This window comes from Bombus terrestris, chromosome 3 (genome assembly GCF_910591885.1).
Source record: "Bombus terrestris chromosome 3, iyBomTerr1.2, whole genome shotgun sequence".
In the NCBI taxonomy this organism is placed as follows: Eukaryota; Metazoa; Arthropoda; class Insecta; order Hymenoptera; family Apidae; genus Bombus; species Bombus terrestris.
In genome coordinates this window covers 19187243-19214461 of record NC_063271.1, presented here as the reverse complement: position 1 = coordinate 19214461, position 27219 = coordinate 19187243, and the positions used below count along the sequence as shown (strand labels likewise).

The 27219-nt window shown below is 35.1% G+C and overlaps 1 protein-coding gene across 4 annotated transcripts in view; it reads left to right on the top strand.

Annotated features, from left to right (window-relative positions):
- Nucleotides 1-27219, top strand: part of LOC100643104 (cysteine-rich secretory protein 2) — a 96588-nt gene that overhangs the window by 20769 nt on the left and 48600 nt on the right. For 3 of the 4 annotated variants that reach the window (XM_020867948.2, XM_048414599.1, XM_020867949.2), the window contains one exon: nucleotides 19566-19619. The exons of the other annotated variant lie outside the window; for it this stretch is intronic. The gene's annotated coding sequence lies outside the window, so the exon portion shown is untranslated. The remainder of the gene's footprint in view (nucleotides 1-19565; nucleotides 19620-27219) is intronic. 4 annotated transcript variants of the gene reach the window in all.

Genomic DNA, 27219 nt, shown 5'->3' with positions numbered 1-27219 from the left:
CGTTAAACATTGACCCTGTTAATTCTTCAAATATTTTTTTCCCGTCTGGACGCGCACAACACCGTGAACGCGACGCCGTTTATTTCAGAGGCGACGTTATGTTTCTTCCACGGAAGAAAAGCTCGTCGCGTTATAAAGGATGAAAAGTTTCGTAGCCGTCGAGTCCATGTGTATTCGTGCACTGACACAAAGGACGTCGGGAAGAACAGAAAAAAGAATAAATATATTACCGCGTCTGTAGCGTATACACGCATCTTTCTCAGGTTTGTTTCGTAACACGCGCTTCACGCGGTCGCGTTAAACGACGACGTTGTAATGGCGGAGGTTCGAACACGAAATGGCGAGGATGAGGATTGTGCCACTGGAGTATTTTTATTTGAAATTGAAATGCGAACCGTTTCGTTTGCAAAGTTGGTATTAAAATCGAATTATTTACTAATTATTTTCGAATTATTTATTAATTGCGATTCAAATGGAAACAATAATGCATTTTAAATAGCGAAATTATTTTACTGATGCTTCTGGAAAGTGGCACAGATTAACTGAAAAAGATGGTAACAAGTGCTAATGCATTCATCGATCCTGAATGCAATATGCAAAACTCAATTATACTGGCTGAAATATATGCCCAATATAGGTACTAGTCTCGTATCTAGAATGTCTACTATTAGAACCACGAGCCACGAGAACAATTGCGCGTCGTAGTATGCATTCAGACATCCCGTAGCATCCATCAAGTATTCAGGAACGTTGTATACGTCCGGTATTGTTAGATATTTAATGTATTTTCAGGAATTCTCTGAAATTGCAATCTTTGCTAAAACAATGTAATTAAATATCCTTTACAAAAAGGCAAAGCTATTATGGCAACATCGCTGAAAACAATTTGAAAATTTGAAAATTTGAAAATTTAAGAATACTTCACGTGTTATTAAACCATGAGATATATCAAATTTACTACAGTGTACAACTATTGAGCGTCAACGTTACACCTATGTGTTTCACTGCAAAGCAAATATAACACTGTTGCACACTGAATAAGAGTTAACATGTAAGAGTAAGGGTGTAGCAGTTTTGAAGTTGCCGCTATATTAATAGTGTGTGGATGACATCCGTATAGCCTGAAGAGATGAAGTATTATTCCAATGTCCTCCAACATATTTCTGCTGTTGGCATTAGTTCCCTCTAACGTGGTTTCACCGTTTCTGTAGAATTTCTTCAAATATTTTCCCGTCATATTTTCTCCGAATACTTTCTCTTCTAATATTTTTCTTGTAATATTTTTATATTCACTATTTCATGTTGATCTTGAAACTGCTGATGAAGTACCATTGCGTAAAATAATGTCCAATCACGAAATATTATCTTTTTCTTCTATTATTACAAAATTTGGAAAAAAATCTGTAGAATTTCTATCTGATTTTTTTTCGACGTTTTCTTGTCTTTTCATTTCACCGTTGAAACGAATGAAAAAATTTAGAGTAACGTTCGATTGGAAAGGAAACGAGAGGAATTTTTATGCTTAACTTGGAATTTGCATCAGAAAGAGTGATCAAATTCAATTTGAATCGCGCGGCAAACTTGTTGCGGATCGAAATGGTTTTCTGGCACGTGCGTGAGCGTTTAATAATGCTTTGAGTTTTATTGTTGGGTGTTTATGGTTTAACTAAAATCGACCGCGGCGTTTTCCTCCTGTTCGCGCTGCCTCGAATTAGAACACGCGCCGTATTCTGCGACGAAACTACCCGTCTAGAATGTTTCCACCACTTCATGCCTTTTAACATGGTTCTCATAAAATACGAGTGTATTTCAAAGGGGTTGTAACGATATCGAACTCTGCAGAGCTGCCGTTTACTATTTTCACTGCAATTTTGCGTCGTGATTCCTTATTTACTTTTCCTTGAGAATAAAAATGTTCTGTTATTACAAAAACGATATAAGATGAATTAATGACATTATTTTATTGTCATTTTTTAAATATAAGTGTTAATGTGTGTTGTTTTAACTAAACATGAGTAATTATTAGTGACGATGATATCGTTAATCATCGATTATTACACTGTAGATATTTGTACTACTTGGTACGTACTATTATTAGGGTTAATAGGATTTATTAATAAAGTAGAATTACACTTTGGTTAGCATTTTTAGCAACGTTGATTAGTATTTTCCCGACTGAAAAGAATGCCAGTACGTAAGATTACAATATTTTAATAATATATTAATTTAATTTCTTGAGAGACTCGTGTCGAAATCTAGGTCATGTCCCCTTGTCATTCTTCAACTTCGACGTGAAACTTGCAATAATTAAAAGTTCAATATTTAATACCAGTTGAAAAAACGAGGAAAATTCTTCTTAAGGATTTGATTAATCCAAGAGTTCGTCGTGACACGAGATATAACTTTTGTAACTTCGTTCTGAAACAAGTAGGTGAAGAGCAGAGAGAAAATGCGGATATAAGGAAGAATTGATTCTCGGTTTTAAGCTGAAGACGTCGTTTTCAAGCTCCTAAATCTCGTGGAACTTATCATCAGAAATACGATATTCGATACTATTTTAAAAGAGAACAGAAAAAATGTAATAGCTAGAAAAGATTACCCGAATAAGTTTTCATTCGTTATAATATGTTTAATTTATTTAGAATTTTTAATTTAGAATTGAAGTAAAATACGTACCTGAAAATAATATACGTAAGCCTTCTGTACTTCAAAGAGATATTCATAACCGTGACACATAATCCTAATAGTTTCATCGTGAAGGAAAAGGAAAAAGTTGCAAATTAGAGAAGATTAGCAAGTAAAGTAAAAATTTAAACCTTCATCCTCTTGATGTCATACTTGTCTCGTGAAAAAAATTGATGCTAAATATTAGAACGAAAATTCTGATAAATTAAGGAAATTTTTATCCACCATAATCTCTACAATTTTCATGATGCGAGTGAAAAAGAGGATCGCTAAAATACAGTCCTCTAACTCGCAAATAAGAAAATTATTCCTCTTCCGATATGGTATTATTTACCATATCAAGCGAAATAAATTTAGAAAAATTTTTACCATCTACAGTGCAATCTCTGCAATCTGTATTACGAAACGAAGAATGGATAGAAAAACCGGAAACATCAGTGGAAACATTTATCTTTTTTGGAATATGAAAGATACAAAGAACGCTCAAAAAGAGATTCCAACTAAATTAAAGAAGATACTCTCAATAAAATCCCAGCGAGCTTCATCACAAATATAAAATAGCAGATTCGTTTACGTTCAGTATCGTACGTTAAGTATCATGTTTCTTTATGAGGTAGTTCATGACAAGTTTCGCGTTTGTATCTTGTTGAAGTAATTACTTCGAGAAAAACTCTACATCTTTACTTTTGTATATCCGTGACCTGGAGACCGCTGTTATGAAGAGAATAGAATTTAGTGGAACCAAAAAGTTCGAAATAAGGAGAAGTCCATATTATTGTGCCCTTGAATATAAATTTTGTTTTGGATTACAAGGTCTAGAAACAAAAAAGCTATAAGTGGATTTCTATTGTTTCTTATAGCATTCAGCTAGAGCTACAAGGTTAATTTTTTGGTAATGTCCTTTGCTATAAATATCTGAACGTGGTCCTTATCATTGCTTCTTCTATTGTATTGTAACGCTGTAAGAGTGAGGATCTGGATCAGCATACACTATGCCTGAACTTATACTTCTATTCGCTCTTCTATCAGTCAACCTCAACATTTCTCTATATTGTAATTTATAGTACTTTCGATCTCTTATTTCGAGTATAGAAAAAGTAAATTTCCTTCGTTTCATCAACGTCGGAGGAATCGCATAACCGAACATTACGCATAATCGGAAACTTATTCTGCTTTGAAAATATGAAAAGAAGGAGATGAAACGGCAGACACGGTGAATAGACAAGTATGTAATCCGTGAATCGTTCCTTTCGCGGATTAATGAAGGATCGTGCCGCGGACGGGGTGTGGAACAATGAGATCGGTGCGAGATTATAAAAGTCAGGATGAAAAATCGCGAGTATCTTCTGCTCGAGCGAATTAAACAAGAGGACGGGAACGACATAATCTAAGATAAATCCGTGGCCTCGGGATTATATAGCTGCGGCATGGATGCATTCTCGCTGGAGACAGGCCTCGGTAGAATTAAATTTCGTGTTCGTTGTCAGTGGCGTGTCTTGCTTTTCTACTCGTCGACCGGTCCATTCTTCCTTCGATGTTTTCTACCCTCTTCACCGTGGTCTTCCACATCTTGTTCTATCCCGCAATTAAGGAAACTCCGTGTTCCCGGTTGCCGTGATATTTCGTATTTAACGCACGAAGGTACAGTGTCGTGGAAAAATGTTAGACCAAAGAGAAATATTTCATATTTTTGAATGAATGCAAGGATGCTCGATGTTACTTCGTTTCTATTGTTATCCATTTTTTAACTCTTTAATATTTATATCTTAGATTCTAATGTAGTAGGCGAAATTCTGTTTATTTCTATTTTTATTAGCGCAATACAAAAGGTTTTGAAATACAGTTACAGTTACAGTTGAAATACAGTAAAATGTTATATTGTTATTACATTTTCTCAATATAATTATAATATAATATATAATAACGAGATCACTATGCTGGATAATGTAAGAAAATTTTGTAAGGTATTGTACCTATTGTATATGTGCTGTCGGTAAGCGGCGCAATGTTTCGAAGAAATTCTAAATGGCGAAGAGGCATGGTCCAGGTTAAGAGTAGGGGAAATTATTATGTAGAAGATGTAAAGAGGATTTGTTGTTGGTGTTTACGCGGAAATGAAAACAAAGTTGTTCAAAGGGTTGGATGGTGGATATTATGGGATGCTGAGTACTGGAATGTTACAAAATAATAGAACGAGGAAGAATGTATTATTCAAATTGATTTTGAAATACATTTATTAGATACGGTTTGAATCGGATTTCGTATTAGTTGCGTATTAATAAATTCATACTTAATAAGCTATTTCAAAAATCAAGTAATTTTGAGAAAAAATTACTTAATTTTATTATCAATACATTTAATGGTAAAATATCGAACGATTGGTTATTTTTAAACATTTCTTTCCCTTCTATCGTGAAACAAAATTTCTCTAAATTTATACTGGAAGAGCATGAAAGAATATCGATCTTGTCAAAAATTATTCGTATCGATATTTTACGTTGCTCAGGACTGAATAAAAAATTTCTTTTGAAAGCCGACAATATTCCAGCGGCGTACGCTAAAGTAAGGGAGAATGAAGGCGAGAAGGCGCAAAAGGTTCGGTTCAAGGGTATATACGCGGTAATCAATTTCTCCAGCAATCTTTTCACTTAAGGGGCGGGAAAAAATCTGGATCGATATTTAATTAAGCGTCATAATGTAATCTTCTGATTAATTTTTTCATCTTGTAAAAACGATATGTATATATAGTGGATAAACTTCACTACGTATTCCTTTGAAACAACAAAAAGGGAAAAGAGGAAACAAAGAAAGAAGGGAGAAGAAGAGAGAAAAAAGTAAAAAGAATACAGGTTCATATTTTCTTTCGTGTCATAGCTCGACCGGGAGATAAATCCCACGAGAACAAGAGAATTTAGGATATTTAGGCTATGCCAGGTTGCCTAAGATTAAATTTCGCGTGCTATTGATTGCGCTACAACCTCTCGTGGCCGAATCGTGGAATTTCTGAAACGAATAAAACTGTGTCTGGATGAGATAACCGTATGTAGATTCGATTGCTGCGAATTCCGGTGACGTTTTGCCCGGTTAGGACATTGTTTCACTGGCTTCCGTATGAATGAATTATATGCGTGATGTGTGAAACGAATTTAAAGCAAGGGGTAGATGGAGAATAAAAAGCGATTCATTTGAAACCACGATGTATGTTCTCGTGCGGTATTTATTTTTCAGTGTTAAAATTTGGTTTGCAGGTAGAAATTATTTTGAACGTCAACTGTGATTATGCTATGGCGACAAATGATTTCAATGGAATTATGATAGATATTTATATTTTTAATATTAATTTTAATATCCAGAGGTGACATAAAATTTAATTTGAATGCTAATTAAGTTATGAGAACAAATGATTTCAACGGAGTTACGATATCTGGTTTTGCAAAAAATTGTTATTTTATTAAAATTATTAATGAAATACTTATCTTTTTTTTATGATCTGAATTACGATGGAAGTTAACTTGACGTCAAAAATGTTTTCTGTGTCGAGATACATGTTGCATGCTGTCGAAAATTAATTGCAATGAAAGTTAACTATAGTGGCATTTTAATGAAATTTATGTATTATTCTCTTTAATGTTAGGATCATGATGGAATTTTTAATTTAATTTGAAAAATTTATCACTGTTACGTAAAATACTAAATGAGAAAAGTTATACGCAATTTTATCTGTATAAATGATATTTGCTTTTACGTAACAAATAATGTAATAAAAAATACATAATAACTATTATTACTTGAATTTTCAATAGAATGGCTTTTTCGTTGTTTCTAATCGTAGATATTCACGGTATGATGTTTTAGAAGAGTTTGTTATTTACATGTTCTTAAAACAATGAATATTCGTGCTCGAGGAACTGCAGTATTCTGTATTAAATATTCAAAAAGCGATGGGATAGCTGACACAGTCAGACAGGGGTTGATTCTTCGTATAAAAATAAATTCGAAACGTAAAATAAAGTATTCTGCTTTATGCAGCGCTCTACTTTCGAGGAAATTGCATTTTAAAATTTATAAAATATACATTTATTCCATCATTTTTTAGCATAATTTAATTTCTACTTTGTTTAATTCATTGGAATACTTATGAAATATTTATATAAGTATTATTATTATTTATATAAATATTTAATATTATTACAAATCGTTTATTGTCGTTACTGTATTTTTAATGATAGTAGTTAGAAGAATAAAGTCACATTGAAAAAATAACTTTTTCTTCATTAATAATAATTCTAAAAAAGCAAGAAAAGATATTAATTGAGTTTAGGTTTCAGGACAAACTTTACACACAAATTACTGAATTTTCATAAAGGGATTCCTCATCGTTTTACCGAGAGGGATGATTTCGACGGTAGTATACATAGACACCTAGACATGGATTATGTAAAAGTGTACGAAGCGGGAAAGTCTCTTAGCAGTCAGTATCCTTGGAATTAAATTCTGGACGGACGGTTCGTTAAAGAAAAACGTGCTTCGTTTCACCGTCGTTTCTTTGCATCGTTAGCACACTTACACGTAGCTAGATTGGTTTCTTATAAAGCGTTTTTCATCGTTTCCGTCGCAGTCGACATCCCTAGAACTTCGACGTTCTCGCATATTCGGTTGCCTCGTATAATTAGCTTGTGAATATTCAACAATCTTTTCATACCGTGTTTCGTATCGGTGCTCGCTTTATTCACTCCATTTTTAAACATTTTAATAATAGCCGAGGGATGCAAATAACATAATTTCTTTTATTATTGTAGATATTGTAATATTAGATACAGTTATTATTCCATGGGAATAGGTTTATTAGGAAGGTATAAAATGCTAAAAGAATAATTGCGAAAATAACGATCGTTGCTGTTTCAAAGACGCGCAATTAAGATCTCTTTTGATCAAGCTGCTGTAACTTTCTGTAAAGTTTCGTCTTGCTCGATATTAACGCGCAATCAAACTCAAAATTAACTCTCTCGCGCCAAGATTATTTTCCACTGTCAAGAGTCACGCACTATGCGCTGCGCCCTTTCAAGAGAGAAAAATTTTAATTGCCAGGTAATCAACCCCTCGAATGCAACGATAATCGAAAAGGAACGTTGGAGCAAACAGCAAAGAGCCATGGCAAGTTTCCAAAGTTCGAAACGTTGCGTCGATGGAAGTTAAACTCTCAAGGAATGTACTTTTAATTAAAGGCAACGCAGCGGCGGCAACTCGTGCCTGTGTAATATCTCTGCAAATAAACAGTCGTATCTCTACGTCCTAGAGTCTTATCGCGACTGATTGAAATGCGTTCCACTTGATTTGTGCAGTTAGTGGAATCCATGCGATGAGATCGTAAATTATCTCCTTGAGAGATGTTGGCATGTATGCTTTAGCTTACATCGATTTCTGTAATGATTTCTGTATTTGTTAAACTTCGTGCGATGCGAAAATCTGTACAATAAAACGAACAATTGAGTTAGCCCCTGAATTATCTTACGAGATAAAAGAAGAAATAGATTTTTTTGAGATATATTAGGGCGAGGGAAAATATTTCAAAATATCTCAAACGATTTACTACTTCGATGAATCTTTTCCTAGTGTACCGTTACTCTTGATTCGTTCGGTTGAATGTATGGAACATTGTGAAGGACTCTAAATAAAGTAATTCTACTTTTAACTTTCCAAGATTCTCGATACTTCCCTTTGATTCTGGTCTTGGTCTTTCGATACACTGGCGAAGGCGCTTCTGTAGGACTGATTGTACAGGTAGTTAATTTCCTTTGTATCGAGCAGCCTGTAATTAGTATAGATTCGTTATCTTGTCGTTTGGTAATGAAATTTTCGCGGGATCGGTCGAGGTTACTCAGAACATGCAATTGAGTTAATACAGATGTTTCCGTGTCTATTGCGCTGATTGGTAGTAAAAAAAGTCGGTAGTCGAATAAGTTAATTAAAAATGACTATCTACATCGTTCCAAATAATTTTTATAACTTTTAGAAAACTTCGCGCCAAATAATTTGGAAGAGCAAAAATTTAAGTAACCAAATGATTTGTATCGCCTATTAAAAACATTGATATCTCAATAATTATAAAATATAATATTAAGAAAACATGCGAGTAATTTTTAAATACTACTTTAACTTAAACTTTAAATTCCTTTGTCCTTTTTCTTCCTTCCCAGGCAACGTAAATTCACCATATTTCTATAGCTTAATCAAGCAAAAGGGCAATTAAATCGGGTATGACAAGGCTGAATAGTGATTCAACGAGGCGATCATATTAGATGATAAGATAAGTGGTCATAGTGTCCGGTTAAGCGGCTCGTTTCTTATTAAACGCCTTAACTTTAATCTCGTTCAATTATCGCACGATTAGACTGCGTTGCTTCACCTGACCTATATCCTCGACGTTGTGTCAGCTTATCCTAAAATTGTTTCCTCGAACACGCACTGGAAAGTTAATTCGACTAGGGTGGCTGATTTAATTAACGACGCGCACGTTCACAAAGATGACGAGCTCAAAGTTGCTCGATTAACAATTTCTTCCCTCGACGTTATTTTTCAATTAATTTAAAGTAAAGCGTGTATAAATACATATATTATATAATAATATGTAATTATAACTCATATAATATATAACATGTATTTTTAAACATTTAAATTTCCAATAAACGCACAATTTTTCTATTTGAATATTCATATTTATTATCAGTTATGAATTTGAAGATTGGATAGCTTTTTCTATTAAATTAAGCGAACTATCTCTCGACTAGGAAAGGGATGTTAAATTATCACGCAAAAATGAGTTAATTAATTTTAAAATAATATTTCTTCTAGTGTGTGGCGAAAGGGCGGACTAAATTATTACATAATTCATTTTTAGTAGAAATGTAATCATAAAATCAAAATTAAAATTAATTAAAAAGATGGGTAATTTACTCCCGTGTTAACAAAGGTGTTATTTTCGCTGTGAAAAGTTCAGTTCGTTAATAAATTAAACAGCAGGTATTTTCATAAATAATTTTTACTAATAAAGATAATGTACGCAGAAAGGAAGGTTTTTCAAAAATTATCACAGAATCTGATGTAGAAATATATTAAATTTTGATATTTGAAAAAGAAAATACAACTATAAAAAAAAGTAAACTGGAATAATTTACTTGAAAACAATATTTCAGAGAAAAAGAATCGACGTGTAATTTAAATTAACTTTTCAAAGCAACTGCAACGAAACGATTTTAACAATAAATCCGTGCAACTGTACTTCACGTTGTGGAAGTTAATTTTGAAAGCAAAATGACGCGGCGCGGTGAATGCGAAGGAAAAGTTGTTCTCTTGTTCATGAAAAATACAGCGACCACTCGAAAGTATAGGCTTGGCTGAAGAACTCAGCAAAGAGAGGAGCAAACTTTTTAGGATACTAAATGTCCAGCTGAGTCCTTCAAGGACCCTATCGATCGAACTTTCTCACGTTTCTAGAACCGAGTTTTCGAGGATCTCTCTAGTGGGGAAGTTGAAGTATCTGTAGAGTAGAGCTCTGTAGAAAGTGATGGAAGGACATAGGCCATGGATTTGATTATTTTTTACGTTGTTTTTAAACTTTCGTATCCTTTGTCTTCGAACAATCGAAATACTTTCATTGGCAATAAATTAGTTTAAAACATCGTTTAAAAGCAAATATTTTTTTACTTTTTACTAATTGCATTAATAAAGCCTTTTATACAACGATGAGGAAATTGTTAATAAACCATATGAAATTTTAGAAGCAAATTTCATAAATTATATAAATCTGTAATCTACAATTTATAAATGCAAGAGAGCCAAGATTATTAACGTAGAGAGCTATTTTTATCGTAGATAAAATATAAAATAAACATAATTGGAGTTATTATTATTAATTAACTCTTTCGTCTCGTTAGCATCAGCTGAATTTATTATCAGTATCCGTTTCCGATTTGTCATACAATCGGCTCATTTTGCGGAATAACTTCACTCGTAGTTGGAGAAACGGCGTATTGAAGGTTTAACCGATTCGGTTAACTTCACTAACCGGTTAACCGAATCGGTCTATTGATTGTTTCGGCCTGTTAAATAGCCGAACTATAGGCAATAACAACTGACCGACTAAGGTTAACCAATTTCAGCAATTTCGAACGGACGATGTGAAATTTGCGATCGATTCTCCTTCCGAGTATCAATGATTGTAACTTCGATGTTGTACAATGTAAACGCGCTTGCTGATGCAAATGAAATTTTGATGTTTCAATGTAAATTGCATACATGTTATTTTCGTTTCGTTTTTTTCCCGATATATTCACAATTAAATGAGAGAAACTTCGACAGAGTTAACAATTAAAATTTTTGCAGGTAAATAATTGTAAAATATCCAAAAGATCGTGTTTCAAACAAGTTTCACAAATTTAAAAAAATATTTGAATCTAAAGTACAATAAAATAAAATTTATTTTCCAAATTTAAATATATCCACAGATAAGTATCAGAATGGCGAAACATCGGAAACAAGACGTATTAGTTTTAGTTTTAATAACTTTCCATATATTCCTCTAGAATCCCATTTAATAATATAATCGTTATCGCAACAACTCAATATTCCATAATACTACCAGCGTCGCAATTTTATAGTTAGTTATAATTTAAATCATACACAGTTACGTTTCTCTCTGAAACCGGTGAAAACTTTTCGAATTTTTCGATTTTATAAATAACGATTCAGCAAATGATTTCCCTTTTTTCATTTTCGATTAAACAAATAACCACTGGAGAACTAACGGTAACGAGATTTGTTAATGGATGATAACGAATGTAATTGGTCGCGCGAAAAACAGGCATTCGCGGAGCTGCGGGTTGCGCGAATGGAAAACAATCGGCTATAAAAGTTCTCCGCGCGAGAATATCACGTCGAAAACATGCGATCCGATATCGTTGCATTAAATTTTCTGCGCAACAGTTAAATTTCGTCGAGTTTAATTGACTGCAAGCCTCTACGCGTTCGCACGTGTAAATGACGCGATGCATCGTGTGCTATCGAAGAGCAAAACGATTTTCCGCCATTGTTCCCATAAAATTCTTCTCTCTGCTCTTTTCATATTAATTTACTATCGGCTAGGACAATACGCAGAATACTGCATGTTTGACATCTACGTGCTTTAAAAAAAATGGGAAACAATTCCATTGCCCCACATTTCATTTTGCATTTTGGATTTTTATATATGTTATACAAGAATCGCTTGACACGTTTCAAAATGTCTAACTTGTTCAACCTTCTTTAAGCAAAAATACTTTGTTACGATCCTTTGATTATTTGTATTCTTTGTGCCCAGGTTTAATTTCTGGCTATTCTAGACTTTACAAAAATCTGCAAAACTTCTGGGATACTTATCATTTAGATAAATCATACAATCGTTTGCAAATTTTCTCGAAAATGAAGTTTCATTTTATATTTTCGATTCATTTTTACACATAGAATCAGCTTTTGCCGTCCGTATCGTAACTATTGGGATACCTTGTGTACTTTAATTAGATCTGTTGAAAAGTCACAGTATCCTAATCACAATATCCCTCGTCCTTACCTACCTATTCACGGATAAAGGATAAAAAAATATTCTTTAATTACCAAGCAAACTTACCATGAGAAGCCGGCTCGGAGGGGGTTGTAAAAGAAGCTCGCCAGGGTGTTATTAAAATCCCTATGGTGGCAGGCTACATCGATAGAATTTCATTAACGAGTTTCAAAGACGGACACCGTCGAATGGTTTAATTCCAGTAGAAAGTTTCGAAGAGGGATCAGGAGAGTAAGTAAAGAGGCTCGAAGTTCCGCCGTATCGATGTGAATACAGATTAATATCCCGATGCAAATTTTACCACGTCTATGTTGTTATAAAGAATTCCTTGATGGAAAGAAACAGAGCGACTGGCGTCTGATTTCGCGCACGTGGAAGCATGAAACAAACAATAATAATGGAAATAAAGCACGATCCTGATGTTAATAACTTTGGAGATGCTGTGGAGGAGAAAGAACGTGCGAACCTCGTGATATATCCAAGCACAGGGATGGAAAATGCGAGCAGGGCGAAAACAGTGGTACGCTACTTTAATTTTCATTATTATGAACGCATTTGGATGTATACTTGCTTTCGGTTACAGTGAAATGCGGGTGTTGGAAACAAGGAAAGATAGGGATGGGGTAAAGAGCATTTTTTTTACCGAGGTTGAAACTTTTGTTTATGTAACTTTGCTTGTGATACAAGCTTCGTTAATGCTCTATAATGGCGGGAAAAAGTAAGTTTAATTCTCGACTATAGATCATTTTGTCTCTGAGAGGAGACTGAACTTTATTTCGTTATCTATTGCATATTCTGCTTAAAATATAATAAGACAGTTCAGAAACTTCAGCATTTATGCATCTTCAGTTAAAAGGAAAGTTTATCGTATTTCTTCTTTACTCTACTAGATTTCAATCTTTTTATCGGAGAGAAAATAATAGTAGGCGTACAATACCTGGCGAACGTATTCGTACACTTTTGGAAACAGTATAACTCTTTTAAGATTGGGTTAAACAAGTTTTCGTGAGATGTTAGACATATTAGTTTATCAGATGACGTATAAAAAGTTCACGTTTTATAATTTTTTTATTTGGGCCTGTAATGAAAGTTGAAGCAACACATGTTGAAGATTTATATCAGTTATATGCGCGCTAAAAATTCCATTGAAATCGGTTAACGTTGTTATGGGCTATAAACGGTTAAATGCGATGAAAATTGTAGTTTTTCACGACTTTCGGCTTGAAATACAAAGGTTCTTACATCTGTCGACGCTTGTCGCTTGTTTTCGTATGAACCTATTTCGATAACAATTTTAGCATATACACGACTGGCATAAATATTCAAAATGTGTTCTTTAAATTCTCATTACAGGCCCAGACAAAAAAGTAGTAAAAAGTGAACTTTTTTCACGTCATCTAATAAACTAACGCTTCTTACGAAAACATAAGTCGTTATTAGGTACAATTTAAAAACAGTTATTCTGTTTTCAAAGGTGTACAAATACCCTCATCCGATACGGTGCATTTACTTCTTGAAAATGCTTGCATTATCGCAACGACCGCGCGTCACTAAATCAACCTGCATAGAGTAAAACCACGTATTTTTGTTAACAACTTGTTGTAACCAACTGCACAGCAAATCAAACAATCCTCTGGTCTATATTTCAAACAACATCAATGGTTGCTAGGAAAAAAAGACTAAAAATGTAAAAAACATTTGAAAAAATAAAAAAGGACGGCCGATAACCGAGAACGAGCAATTTCACAAAAATTCCCATTGATCCTACTCCGCAAACCGACGAAAAAAAAGGGGAGGAGAACAAAAATATTTAAATTCGAGAGTTCTCGTGTATCGTTTCGTTTCTAATTTTTTCGCGAGAATTCAAGTCGCGTTTTGGAAACGCTAAAACAAATCAAACCGTTCGCGGCACGACAACAATTCGGGACGCACGATACAAATATTAATCCGCAAAATTTGCTTCAATGTCGCCTCTGAATTATCGCCGATCGCAAAATAAAACAAATAGAAAACTACAAAAACAATACGGATAGAAAAAACAGAAAAATAGAAGCATAACGAGGCAGAAACAGTTTGGTGTGTTTCCGAAATTCCTCGTTTTTAAAAATATCACCTGAACGAGTTGTGCTTATCGAACGAGATTTCGGTATTGAATGCTCCTCTTGTAGTTTCGACACGTTGCTATAGGTTTCGAGGCTAGTGGTCGAAACCGGAAATCTTTGGGGATCAGATGGTTTCTGTCGCGAAAAAGCGGCAAAGGAAAGATGGAACTTGCGTTTGATTGGACAAAGAGTCGATCCACGGACAATCCGATCGATTGGTGTGTCTGTAGTTCTCCGAGAGGGGTTTCGCTTCCAGTGATTGTAAGCTATCCTTACATTCTGATCATCTTGATGGAGCTTGGATTTGGTGAAAAGATGATGAAAAGTAATATGAAAGTAAGAAGCTAAATAATGAAGTAGATTTTACTAACTTTCCACTCACAAGGATTTTCGTTATGAGTACTTTGTTTTGATTTGTCTTATGCATTCTATATGATAATAACTATGAATAACGTTTATCGTGCTCAATTTAAAATACAAAATAAGATTAAATGCTCCACAACCAAATTTCCAGTCGAAACTAAAGTTCTCACGGATCCTTTTTACTTAATGTTTATTTTGATGTAACGTTTGAAACTTAACCCTGACTTGTTTGTTATATTCTATATGATAAAAAATTGCAAGATTCAAAATGCAAATTAAAATCAACTATCCTAAATTCAAGAAACGAAATTAAATATTCGAAAAGTGAATATCAAATTAAATAGGACGCAAGAATAGCAGTCGAGAGCGTCACTGACCGGACTAAACGATACCCAGTGTCATGGAATAACCAAGGCGGCGAGTTTTCAATATCGAATGGTAGCGGGCAATTTCTAAAAGGGATTTCCCCGTCTTTCAAACGTTGCCCTCGAACGTGAGACACGGAAATTCATCCGCGCGAGAAACAACGCCTCGTTTTGCTCGAAATTGTTCCGCTTTCGAAGCTACGTCTTCAGCCGCGATTCGCTCGAAATGAAGCGGAGCAGCAATTTTTCACGGGGCCATTATTTTTAATAAACTACGCGGAAGCTACTCCTGGTACAATCTATCGATTGTGCTTTATTTCCATCGGGCGAGACGAGCAGGGTTCCAGCATAGTTCGTACTTCGTTTAAAATTACGAGATAGATAGGAACGTAGAAAAATATGATTGTATTTTCGCGTTGTTTCAATTTTTTCTTTTTTTTTTTTTGTATTCTGCGTTAGCGAAATGTTTTATTATTCAACTTATTAACCAAAGTAGATTAGGGGAAAATACCGGGGCGAAATATCGACAGAAAATAATGGCGCACTCAAAACATGAAGGTTAAAAGCTTAGTCCAGATCATGAATTTATATCGTTTCATCAGATTCAAGAATAGCGATCTTTATGCTATTTGAGCATGTTCGAAGTGTCCTTACTGATAAGGATATAAAGCGGATTGCAAATTGAAGCGGCTAAAAGGTTGAAGTGGACTCGAGATACCAGCGATCTTTCGGGTAGAAGAAGCGAGGGTTATATTTGTATAGAAAGTTTACGAGTGAACGATTGTTTCAAGTAGATAATCAATTTTAATCTGGGGAAAAGCTTAGGGTATTGGTTGTTATATTATTCAACGATAATAGTTCCTTTCTAATAATTGGAAAAAAGAGAAGAAAGTGGGAATTGAAACCTATCTAGTAGCAGTTCTAGTATTAAAATAAAAGTCTTAGATTCAAAAACCACTGCATTAAGATCCTTAACTACTTTAATGAACCTTCTCTCCCCATTCAAATTGCTGATAGTGCGCCATCGTCCATTCCATTTGCTGAGACTATCTAAAAAATTCCACCTCGGCACGAACATCTTGCTCGAGAAGAACAAATGTGCTAGATGAAAGATCAGACGTCTGGCGATCGAGCAAAGTGGCAGAAGTGAGGTAATTTGATAGATTGCTACGATCTCCGACTGGTAGTCTAGATTTCTTCTTTGTTCCTCGAGCCAGGAGGGAATAAGATGCATTCATTGCTTTCGATTCGCGAAAGGGAGAACGGGTTGGGTAAGTATAGCGAATCATTAGGCGATTCTACGAAAGTTCTGTCAAGCGGTATTGTTATCTGCAGACTGTTAGTCGCGATTCATCGTTATCGCTTGATTCGCTTCAACAGACGGCGTGTTCCCGATAAATCTGAAACGGATGTCATATCGATCCCTGTCGGAACCAATCGTGATTTCACGAACTCTGATCGTCTTAACCTTTCGTGATTCTTGCGCCGTTATCGCGGTTTTCGCGTTAGTTACCATTCGGTTTAAACGCTAGGATTGCCCGGGACAATGTTACGATCGGGAATAATAATCTAGAGAGTTCGATAGATTATTATTATTCCTTAACAGAATAATTTTCTAATATATGTACATATACAGTATATGTATAGTAGATCGCTGAAGTCTGTTACGATCCCTGACTTTTTACATTTCAATCTTGCATTCGTTAAAGCAAAAGGAAGGAAAAGATTTTTGATGTTACATACCCTGTAAAATATTATTTGGCCAAGTAGAGAGGAACAATTTATAAAAATTCCGGTTGTCAGAAGCAATAAGGGAGAATAAAATAAGAAAGAAAATTGCTTACATAATTTTCTAGAGAAAACACGAATAACTAAACACAACTAAAACACAGGTGAACACAAACACAAATAGCATATCTGTTTTAAATGGTCGAAATCCTCCATTAGCGCGCATGATAGCGTCGAAGTCTTTGAAATCACTAGCAGTTATTAGAATCATTCTCATTCACAGCTGTCTCGCATGGAAGCAGATAAATACAGACGAGGATACATTCATCGTTGGTTTGACGTCGAATCGCGACGGGCCATTTATACGTATTTACGGTGCAATTCAGCGACTTAGTTAATTGGCTACGTAGATCGCGGCCTAGATGCGTTTGTGGCGATGACCCGATTCCCTTAGGAGCAATTAGACGCCGCTTGGATGTGACTGAAACCGCACAGAGGCTTCCACTACCGATCGATCGGCCAAGAGATAGGGAACGATCGATTTTGTTCGAACAATGGATCACCGACAGTCCCAGACGATGTAATTTGTCATGCCATAGTGGTTGCACGAAACCTATTCTTGAACTTTGGTAGGCCTCGAATTCTAACAGAAGATGTATAGAAGTTTAGCAATAGAAGTATTATCGCTACCTTATTTCTAATGATAAGAGATTTACGAGGTTTCTTTTATACTTGAATGTTGCAATTCGTTATACCTTTACACTGGACAGAATCTATTTGTAGATCTTGTATTCTAACCGTGGATGCACAACAAATTAGAAATAGAGGTATTTATTGCTGCTAGGTAATTTATAAGATAGAAAAATCTATAAAATTTCTCTTATCATTGAATATCACATTTTACCGTGTCTTTGTGACTGCACAAAATATATATTTCGCCTTTCGTACGCCTTATAGCGGTGGAAGTATAGAAATATAACGATAGAAGTATTGTAGCTAGATAATTTCTAGAGATAAAAGATTTACGAAATATCTTTTACATTTCAATGATGCCAATCCTTTGTCATATCTTCCGACTTGTAATCTATCTGCATTACAACATTCTTACGTTGTTATCGCCAATTGCCACTTGAGTGTTCCACTCACCTAAGACCTCAGCGAGTATTCTCGTAACAACGTCTTCACTTTCCTCGATATTCGTCAGACGATACGCGTACCCAGAAATCCTAGATTCCTGAACTACGAACCAACAAATCCGGACATTGTCGAAAAGGAAGGGAAAATAGCTGGAAATTCGAAGGTGTCTTCGTCGGCAGGCAGCCAACATGCAAATCCTCTGCGTCGAGGTTCCCAGTTTATCCATATTAATGCTCCTAATTAAGCCGTAGATAGGTTCGTTCATACTTCACGCGCTTCTTAGTTCTTGCGGCGTTGATAAACTGGCACAAATAACGGTTCGCAAACGCTGGAATGGATTTGGGTAAAGTGCTCTTTCATGGAGCAGTATACTAAACGATAAATGATCGAAGCTTTCGTTTCGTACTTTAGTATTCGTTTCGTAGCTTGAAGTTAAATTTAAAGAAATCTTAAAGCATCACATACACATGCGTGAGTAGTGAACGTTATCTAAACATAATCAGGCAAAGCGAAACTAATTATATTTAAAATGATAATCTTTAACTCCAACTACAAATTACAATTTTCCGACGAACGACAAATTCGTAACCGAAGAATAGTACTATTCTCTGTTTAAAAAAAATGTGATCTTCGTTAACACCGGAATATAGCAATTGTTCGATAGCGCCTCGCGTGCTTCCGATTTGTTCGCGCGGCTTCATTACGCCTCGTAATTGCTCCGCTAATTAATTACATCAACTTCGTAGCCCGTACAGAACTTCCGTCTGCCGAGTCGCATACGAACGCATCCGAACATCAATAGATAATACGTGTGTTTGCGTATTCGTTCGCGAATGGATCGGTGAGTAACACAAAGCGATTAATGCCATTCATCACCATCAATCTTTTGGAATTCCGTACATGTAATTAATAATTTTCTGCACTTGATTTCGTTGCATCGCATGAACTCGACATTTTCTAAAGCCGTTTATTGTCAATTTTTAGGTTACCTATTTTTTTAATTCTTTTAAATATGATGATACAATTTTTGTATCGCTTTTATTTTACAACTTCTACATAGTAAGAAACTATTCTACTCTAGATATTATAAATATAAGGACTTTTAAAAAGGCAGCAAACCTGTTGTTTTTTTAACGCCTTATAAATATCGGACTTAATATAAAATACGGGACTCAATACTTTTGAGAGTATTAACAATACGATCCAAGGACAGGTATTATCCATACGTTCCAGCTTTTAGAAAAATTGCTGAGCTATTACAATTTTTCTGACATCACCGTGTCTCATTGGAGTTTAATTATGAATCGCCTATTTTTTTTCCAAAATTAAGCCAATTAAAAGAAATATCGTCACGAAAGAGTTAAACAACAGGTATCTTTAGAGCAGTAGCGTTTAAGACACTCCTCATAAAAGTAATAACGTTCAATATAGCTCTCTGAAAAAATGTTGACGAATTTACGTTATTAATATTTTTATATTAATATCGTTATTAATATTTGATTTAAACGCAAAGAAAGTGATATCATCAACGAAGCATGTTGCAGAATCGATCGCATATAGTTCACTCGCTTCTCCTTTTCTCTGTTTCAGTTTTTTTCCGTGTTTGGAAGTGCAAAAGGAAACGAATTGCGCCACTGATTCCTGGTAAGTTGCGTTTTTTACGCTAGTAATTTCCGACAACGAATGTCGTGAAATTGGAGTTGTGTCGGTCCCTCTCGTTAATCGAGAATATTTTACGCTACTATGGGATTCGTTTATTTCACTGTTTACTCGTCAATAACCAGGAACCGTTCATTTTACAGCGTACAGTGCAGGAGATTAAAGCGCGTTCCACCCACGTCGCGATAGATTGCCCCTGAAAGCGTTTTAGATGCGTTGCACGACTCGGAATCGTTGGCCTGTTTTTCTTCCGTCGTCTACCATTTGCTTCTTGCATGGAACGATATTAGATAGCGATAGGTAAAGAAGAGTGATTTTCCTGCGGAAGATAAATTGAATATAATGGATGGATTTTTTTACTTGTTTGGTAGGTAAAATGGTAAAAAATATTAGGTCGATTTGAAAATTTTCGCAGTTTGAACCTTTATGCGAATAATATGTGTTTAAGCTTTTGTGCGTAAGACACTATAAAAAAATCATCGATTCAAACACTGAATGTCAAGTAAAATAAAATCAAAATATTTAACTTCTTGTGTTACACGATTCTATTTTTTACACGTATAATTTACATAACACGCATTTCATCGCAAATGTCAATGAATTACCAAAGTTGAAGTTCTTTGAGGTTTAGTAGGTTATAGAATTGCTTGTAAAAATAAGAGATGATACGTCGAAAGATAATTTAAAAGAAAATGCACAAACAATACTGATGATAATAAAAAAAAAAAGAAGAAAGTAAAATTAAAAACATGTATAAGAAATTTATTTAAATTCAGTCTTATTTATTGATAGAATAGAATAAAATTATTCCTCATTCATAATTTTTCTCCTATGTGCAAATACCAATTCGATATTTCTCGCAATCGAAAGTTCCATTTAAAATATCCAGTACAGTTTTATTGCAGAACTCTATCTTTTTCGTTACTCTATATAAAATTAATATACGATATAATAAAGTAGAATACATATAATATAACACAATACAAATATAACTTCGGAGATATTTCTTAAAAACTCAAAACTCTTTTTGAAATTTATCTTATTCTGCAAATATCCGTATTTTGCACAAATCCTTGACAGGCTGCAAGCACGTGAACGGTAAGGAAGGAAATATTACCGTTCGTACGGTGCACACGCTTATATTCAATAGTTTATGGAGACGAAATATGCCGCGTAATAAAGTTTCGCTGTCAACGAGCGGGGAAAATCGCGTTCACAGCCGAATGATCGATGTTCCTCGTAAATCGATTCTGAATGGTATTCATGATTTTGTAGAGCAACATCGTTTGTCCCTTGTTGCGTACGATAATCGTGGATAGATGGAGTATTGCGATGGAAAAGTACATTTTAAGTTGAAAACTTCAATTTCTTAGAAATGTCGATCGGTCTACGCAGTAATAATTTGGCCAATTAAGAACAATACGCTATTCGTGTTATACTTAACACGTTGACGCCGGCGTGCACCATCAGCAGGTCACACGTGTTTGTCTCATGAGGCGGCGTGCACTATCGATGGGTCACTCGAGTTTGTTTGAGTTGAATTGAAAATTTTTGATTCGAGTGAAAGCTATGAACGTTTCTTACAGAAAAATGTTCACAGAATTGCGTGCGATGGTCAGAATTCGCGTCAGACTTCTACTTTTTGAGAAAAATCGAAAAGAGTACAAAATTAGGACCAAAACTGGTCCCGTCAGCCTTACTTAACATTTATAGATGTATGCAAATTAATATTGCTAAACTATTGTATATCAATGTATTAGTTGAAGTCCACGGAATTCATTCACCCAACAGGAATCGTATAGCTTTTTTAATTTTGCTACAAATTGTGGCCAAAGTTGAAAAATTGCGCTCGTGTCGAATAGTCTAATCTGACGCCGCGCCGCCCCACGAAGCAGACCGTGCATTCGGGCGCCGCCTCACAGAAAAAACTATGAATATCGGCGCCGGCGTCAACCTGTTAAGAAAATTAAAAGGATCGAAATGTGAACGATCCTGATTCAATGACTAAGTACGTCCATTGTCTAACTGGCTGCAGGTATTTCCCATTTACCAAGCTTCATATTTCTCTTCATTTGAACATAGCAAGATGTTTTTATGGGGTATCAGTTCGCTGTGATCACGAGTGCGTAAAGACGAAAAAAAAGAAAAAAAAGAAAAACGCCGATCATTGTGAGAAGGCAATGAAAATGCATTTGCATTCGTGCTTAAACTATCTCGCTGTGAACTGCGTTTATATGGAAATTGCGCGAGCGATGAGCTTCACAAAGAGGGATCGTGTTAAATATCACCGGTGAAGTGGCATTCAAAGTTGCGCCCGAACGTCCAACGTTTACCAACGGTTAAATGAAAATACCCTGCTAAAATATATCTTCTTTCCCTTTTCTTGCTTTTTATTATTGTTCCGCTGGCCATTTCATTAGGATCACTTTTGCGCTCGTATCTAGTTTCGCATGCGCAGATATATCACTGAATTCGGTTTGAAACGCGTTTCGTACGGTTTCATGGGATTCCTGCGTAGAGAACTTTTACGGGGGAAAATAAAAAAGAGTTCGAAAATATGGGAATATCGATATTGATCGAGGAAAGGTTTCGGCGAGACGATGCGAGCGAGATTGAAAATTCTCAGTTTCGATGACCGAATTAACGATCGGCTTTCGAGATGGACTTTCCTTTTAACGATACATGTTGTTAGCATCGTCTTGTAGTTCTTTATCTGTTCTGTTTTGAATGTAAATTTAGCGCGTTGAAAAATGTTCTATTCATGACTTTGAAACAGAAGAAAGCTAAAGCTCTATCGTTATTTTTGTTTTTCTTCGTTCGGTTGGATTATTTCGCAACAGCTTACGTGATACATCTTTATTTAAAAGATAAAACATACACAAACGCAGAGAGAAATAAAACACGAATGAAATAGTGCATACTAGAGTATTTTAATCTAAAATGATCTCTTTTTTTCTTACTGCTGTTACTTTCTAATGTCTTTTGTTTACTGTCCGACTTTGGCCAAGCCAGATATCCCGAGAGCAATGTAAACGAAAAAATAGCGTAAGTAACTCGCAGCTCGTTTATTTATAAAATTACGCGGTGGAAAGTTTAGAATTGGTCGGTGAAGAGAAGGCGGCGATATCTCGAGGATGAAGCACGGTCACGTTAGCGCGGCTGAAGATTAAAAAATGCAACTTTTACCTGCGCCACTGATACGTGAGGCGAATTTTAACCCTTGAATTTTCCTCGCGAACGACGCCGACGTTGCGACACGGCAAGTTATATGCAAATTCCGCGAACAGGGCGACGAACTTTACAAAAGGAAGGGCAAATTAAATACTGTGACAGGCAAAGATTTCTCGTAGAAACAGAGAAAGGGAGGGAGAAAAAGAGAAAGAGTAGCGTGATAAAATACTAAACATCTTCGACGGAATCGTACCGTTCAAACGCATCACCAATTCTGTGAAATGGTGCAAAACTGTGCGAGAATTTGTAAATCGAATCAGGATGCATTAGAGATTTCCCAAATTAAAAACTTTATTGCTTCTATCCTCCAATTGGATCTTTTACGAATAAACGAAATTCAATCTTATTTTCTCGATATTTTATAATTTCACGCTTACAGTTTTCCAAGTTGAAGATTTTATCACATACAGGATGTTCCATTTTAATTGATCTACACAAATATCTGCTAAATTATATATTTCATAAACTACATATACCGTTCGATGCATTTTTTAACTCTCTATAAGAAACTATCAAAGTATTTGGGACAAAAAATGATTAGTTTAAAAGATATTTCAACTTTAATCTAGTAAAATTTATCGTACGAAGAGCAAGAAAAGATAACGCGATGTTTTTGTTTGTTTTCCTCGCCCTTAATTAATCTTGAAAAATATTTTTTTGGATTAAGCATTTCCAGATACAGGCACTTTAATATAATATCTTTTTGTAGAGAATTAAAAACTATGTTGAACGGTGTATAAAAAGATGTATAGCTCCATTTAGGAAAACAAAGATCACTTTGAGATTTCGGAAACGCCTCCACCTAAATAAATCTGCTGGGCATCGTAAGATGTGCCTCTTTAAACAGAATAAGTTTTGTCTGAAACACGTCTTCGAATAACGTGTAATTTAAGAGATATTTGCATCTGTATATCCTATAATTAAAAAACCCGAAAAAATCCTACGAGTGAACGAAATCCAAAATTGAAACTCACTTTCTCGGATCATTTCACCTCCTACAATTTTCTCTAATTGAACGCTTCGTCGCTTGTACCACTCGATTGAAGCTTTTCAGCAACTCTTGCAAATAAACGAAATGCAAAATTCAAACTGTAACTGGAGATCTAGAAATTATGGAAGTCTAACGTTGGCATAAAGTTAGGCGCAACAGGGAAAGAGAGTAAGCAATCTGGGTCTCGCTCAACTTATTAGATCGCGCTTCGTCCACGGTAAAACTTTAAAGCGCGCGAGAAGTTCTGTCGACGGGGATGCTTCCGCTTAAATGATGTTCCCAAGGTGCACGCATGCGAAACCACTGTTGCACATAAGTTGCATATACAAGTCTCGAATCTTGAAGATGTTCGCCACACCGTTGTAAATGGGGGTGACGTATTATGCTTGGTTGGCGCTGAAAGCGCGACGAGCAGAGAATTATAGCGCGACAGAGATACGAAAATGGTGAAATGCGCGTGGTATCGCCTTAGGAATTACACTCGACAATGCAGAAAATATTAAGTTCGCGCGGGGACAACTGAACGTGTAACTTGCTGAATTACGTCGCGAGAATCGACGCTGCGCGGGGGTGTCGCAGAAATTAATCCTGACTCGCGGTGGAAATGTAATACATCCGCGAGTGCTGTGGTTGCGAGAATTGCAGTAACGACTAACGAGTTTATACATTTTTACGAATTGAATTTATTTATGCTTATAAGAAGATTAGGATTTGTATATTTATGAAAAGATTCTTCAAACAGATTATGAACAGACTAGCTACATTGCCCTCGATAGATATTTAATAATAGGTAGATAAAAATGTATTAGATCATCCTGAAAGCTTTCTGAGCATCTTTCTTTGAAGTAATTGAAGTATACACTTCCGGATGGAAAGATAACATGTGATATAAATTCGGAAAATTTTATCAAATAGAAAATAAACGTACAAAAATATTTTTCATTAACTCAGTAAATAGTTTTTAATGTACCACTGTGTGTATAGTTCTGAAGTAAAAATAAATATCAATCCAGTGCGACAAAATGGCAACGCATGCGGCAGGAAAATGAAAATTTATCCACATTTACCAAAGATATTGTTATGTTAATATTTCATGTACTTTCCTTTATTTCTTACAATTGCTTTCATTCTGTTTCGTTATAATTTAAATAGCTTCTCCATTCTTTTTGTTTTGCTTTTTATCATTCTCCGACAATGCAGTTTCACGAGTCATTTACATCGTGTAATTGCCGTCTATTTTCACAAACTGCTCTTGCGATCTCACCTCAACAATTTTCTATTATATTTAGGTTGAATTTTCTGCCCATTATAAAACTTCCATCATTTTCTCAAAAAAGTACTTCTTCACCGGCCTGTGCACTGTGTGTGCTTGTATTTGTCAGTTGATAAAGTCAATCTATTTCATACTATTCATTTTCCGCTAATAAATACGATTTTCGTCTCTCGTCTCATTTCCACCAATTCATCGCGGATTTCTTTTCTGTCTGTAAATCACGATAATAATACTCCCACCTATCTGGGCCATCTAAATTAACCATTTTTCCATCGGTGAAAATAACACTCCTCCATCCTTTAAATCGTTTTAAGTGCTTTCCCGCAAAGTTCAGTCCTCGCTTCTTATGGACATTTGTTAACTGAGAAAATGAATAGTATAAAGTAGATTGACTTGATCAATTGATCTGATGAAAACTTTGTACTCCTATAGGATAGTGTCGTGGTTACACTGTACAGGTCGGTACAGAAATATTTCTTGAGGGAAAGATAGAAGTTTTATGGCCAGAAAGGTCAGCCGAATAATAGAAAATTGTCAGGGTGAGCTCACGAGAGTAGATTATGTAAACAGACGGTGATTTCAGAATGTAAATAACTCGAGAAACTGTATCGTCGAAGAGTGTGAAAAGAAAAACACAAACAAGAATCTAAAAGCTATTTAAGTCGTTATTAAGAAAAATGACGGTAGTTGTAAGAAACGTAAGAAACTATACAAAATATTAACATATTCGTTAAATGTGAGCAACTTTTTGTTCTTCTGCAGCGCCTGTTATCATTTAATTCCATCGAATTCCATATTTCTAATTTTCCAGGAAAAAGTATTTATTCTCACTTCAGGAATGTGCAACACTTAAGAACCATATGCTAGAAACTAATTGTTAAGTTAAAGAAATATGCTTTTGTATTTCTATGTTCTATTCAATAAAATTTTCCAAATTTGTGCCATGTGTTATCTTCCCGTTCGGAAATACAAATACTATTTTTGCCATTGTATCACAAGAATTAATTACATATGAACGCAAAGATCTAAATGTCTAAGAAGAACTCAGAAGAAAGATAAATTAGAAGAATATGATGGATGAAATTATACATTGATACGACAAGACGATGTAAGAAAAATCTCTAAAAAGAGAAGTAAAATACAAATGAAGTAATGCATAAGGGATTCAATGCTGAGAACTACTGCGACATGTGACTCGAAAATAAAGGAGAATAACGTGGACGGATATTCGTAGTTAAGTAACGTATGGAGTATTGGGAGTGCAGGGCAGTTTAAGTTTCAGTGGTTTCTACGGAGAAGGATGTATGTGAAATTTGTGGAAGAGGTCTGCCATTGTTCTGTAAGTTACGCGACATTCCCTTGGTAAGGAGGTTTAAATTTATTGTTGCGGAGAGGATCGTGAAGCCGACAGTGTTTTAAATGAACTGCGTTCTGTTTGGTCTTTGGAGTTCTTTTCTGAATATCTGATAAAGTATGGCTGGAGGAAAACATCGTAAGCCGAGGCTCTTTATATTCTTGATATTCTGTGGACGATATTTGCAACGTATTTCAGGAGTTTCAAGGTTCCTAGCTTGAATTGAATAAGAGAGAATCCTAGACGTACTGTATAAGAAATACTTCTTATATGCCTCATAAAATAAATAATTATGGACAATTAACGTTTTAATAATAATATTGGTATAATAACGTTGTTAATTCATTGTAAAAATTTGTCAAAAATTGTATGTCTCACAGTCATAATATGGAGAATGTTCAACACAAATTCTTCAGGCTGGACGTCAAAAGTAGTGAATATCAGATGCCGTTTGATTCTCACAATTATGACAATGTCCTTAATAGCTTAAATCTTCCGACACTGAGCAGGAGAACAATTATGTCTGATATAATTTTCATTAGTGAAATAGCTATTAGTGAAATAATATTGTCGACTATTCGGATATCATGCTGTTACTCTTCCTCAATGTACCAATGTTAAGAAGCTTAAAAAGTCATTTATTGTTTCATACACAACATCGCACATTGCACGGTTACTATAATTGCATAAATCGCATAGTCAATCACGTAAATTTCTGCCACACGAGCATAGATAT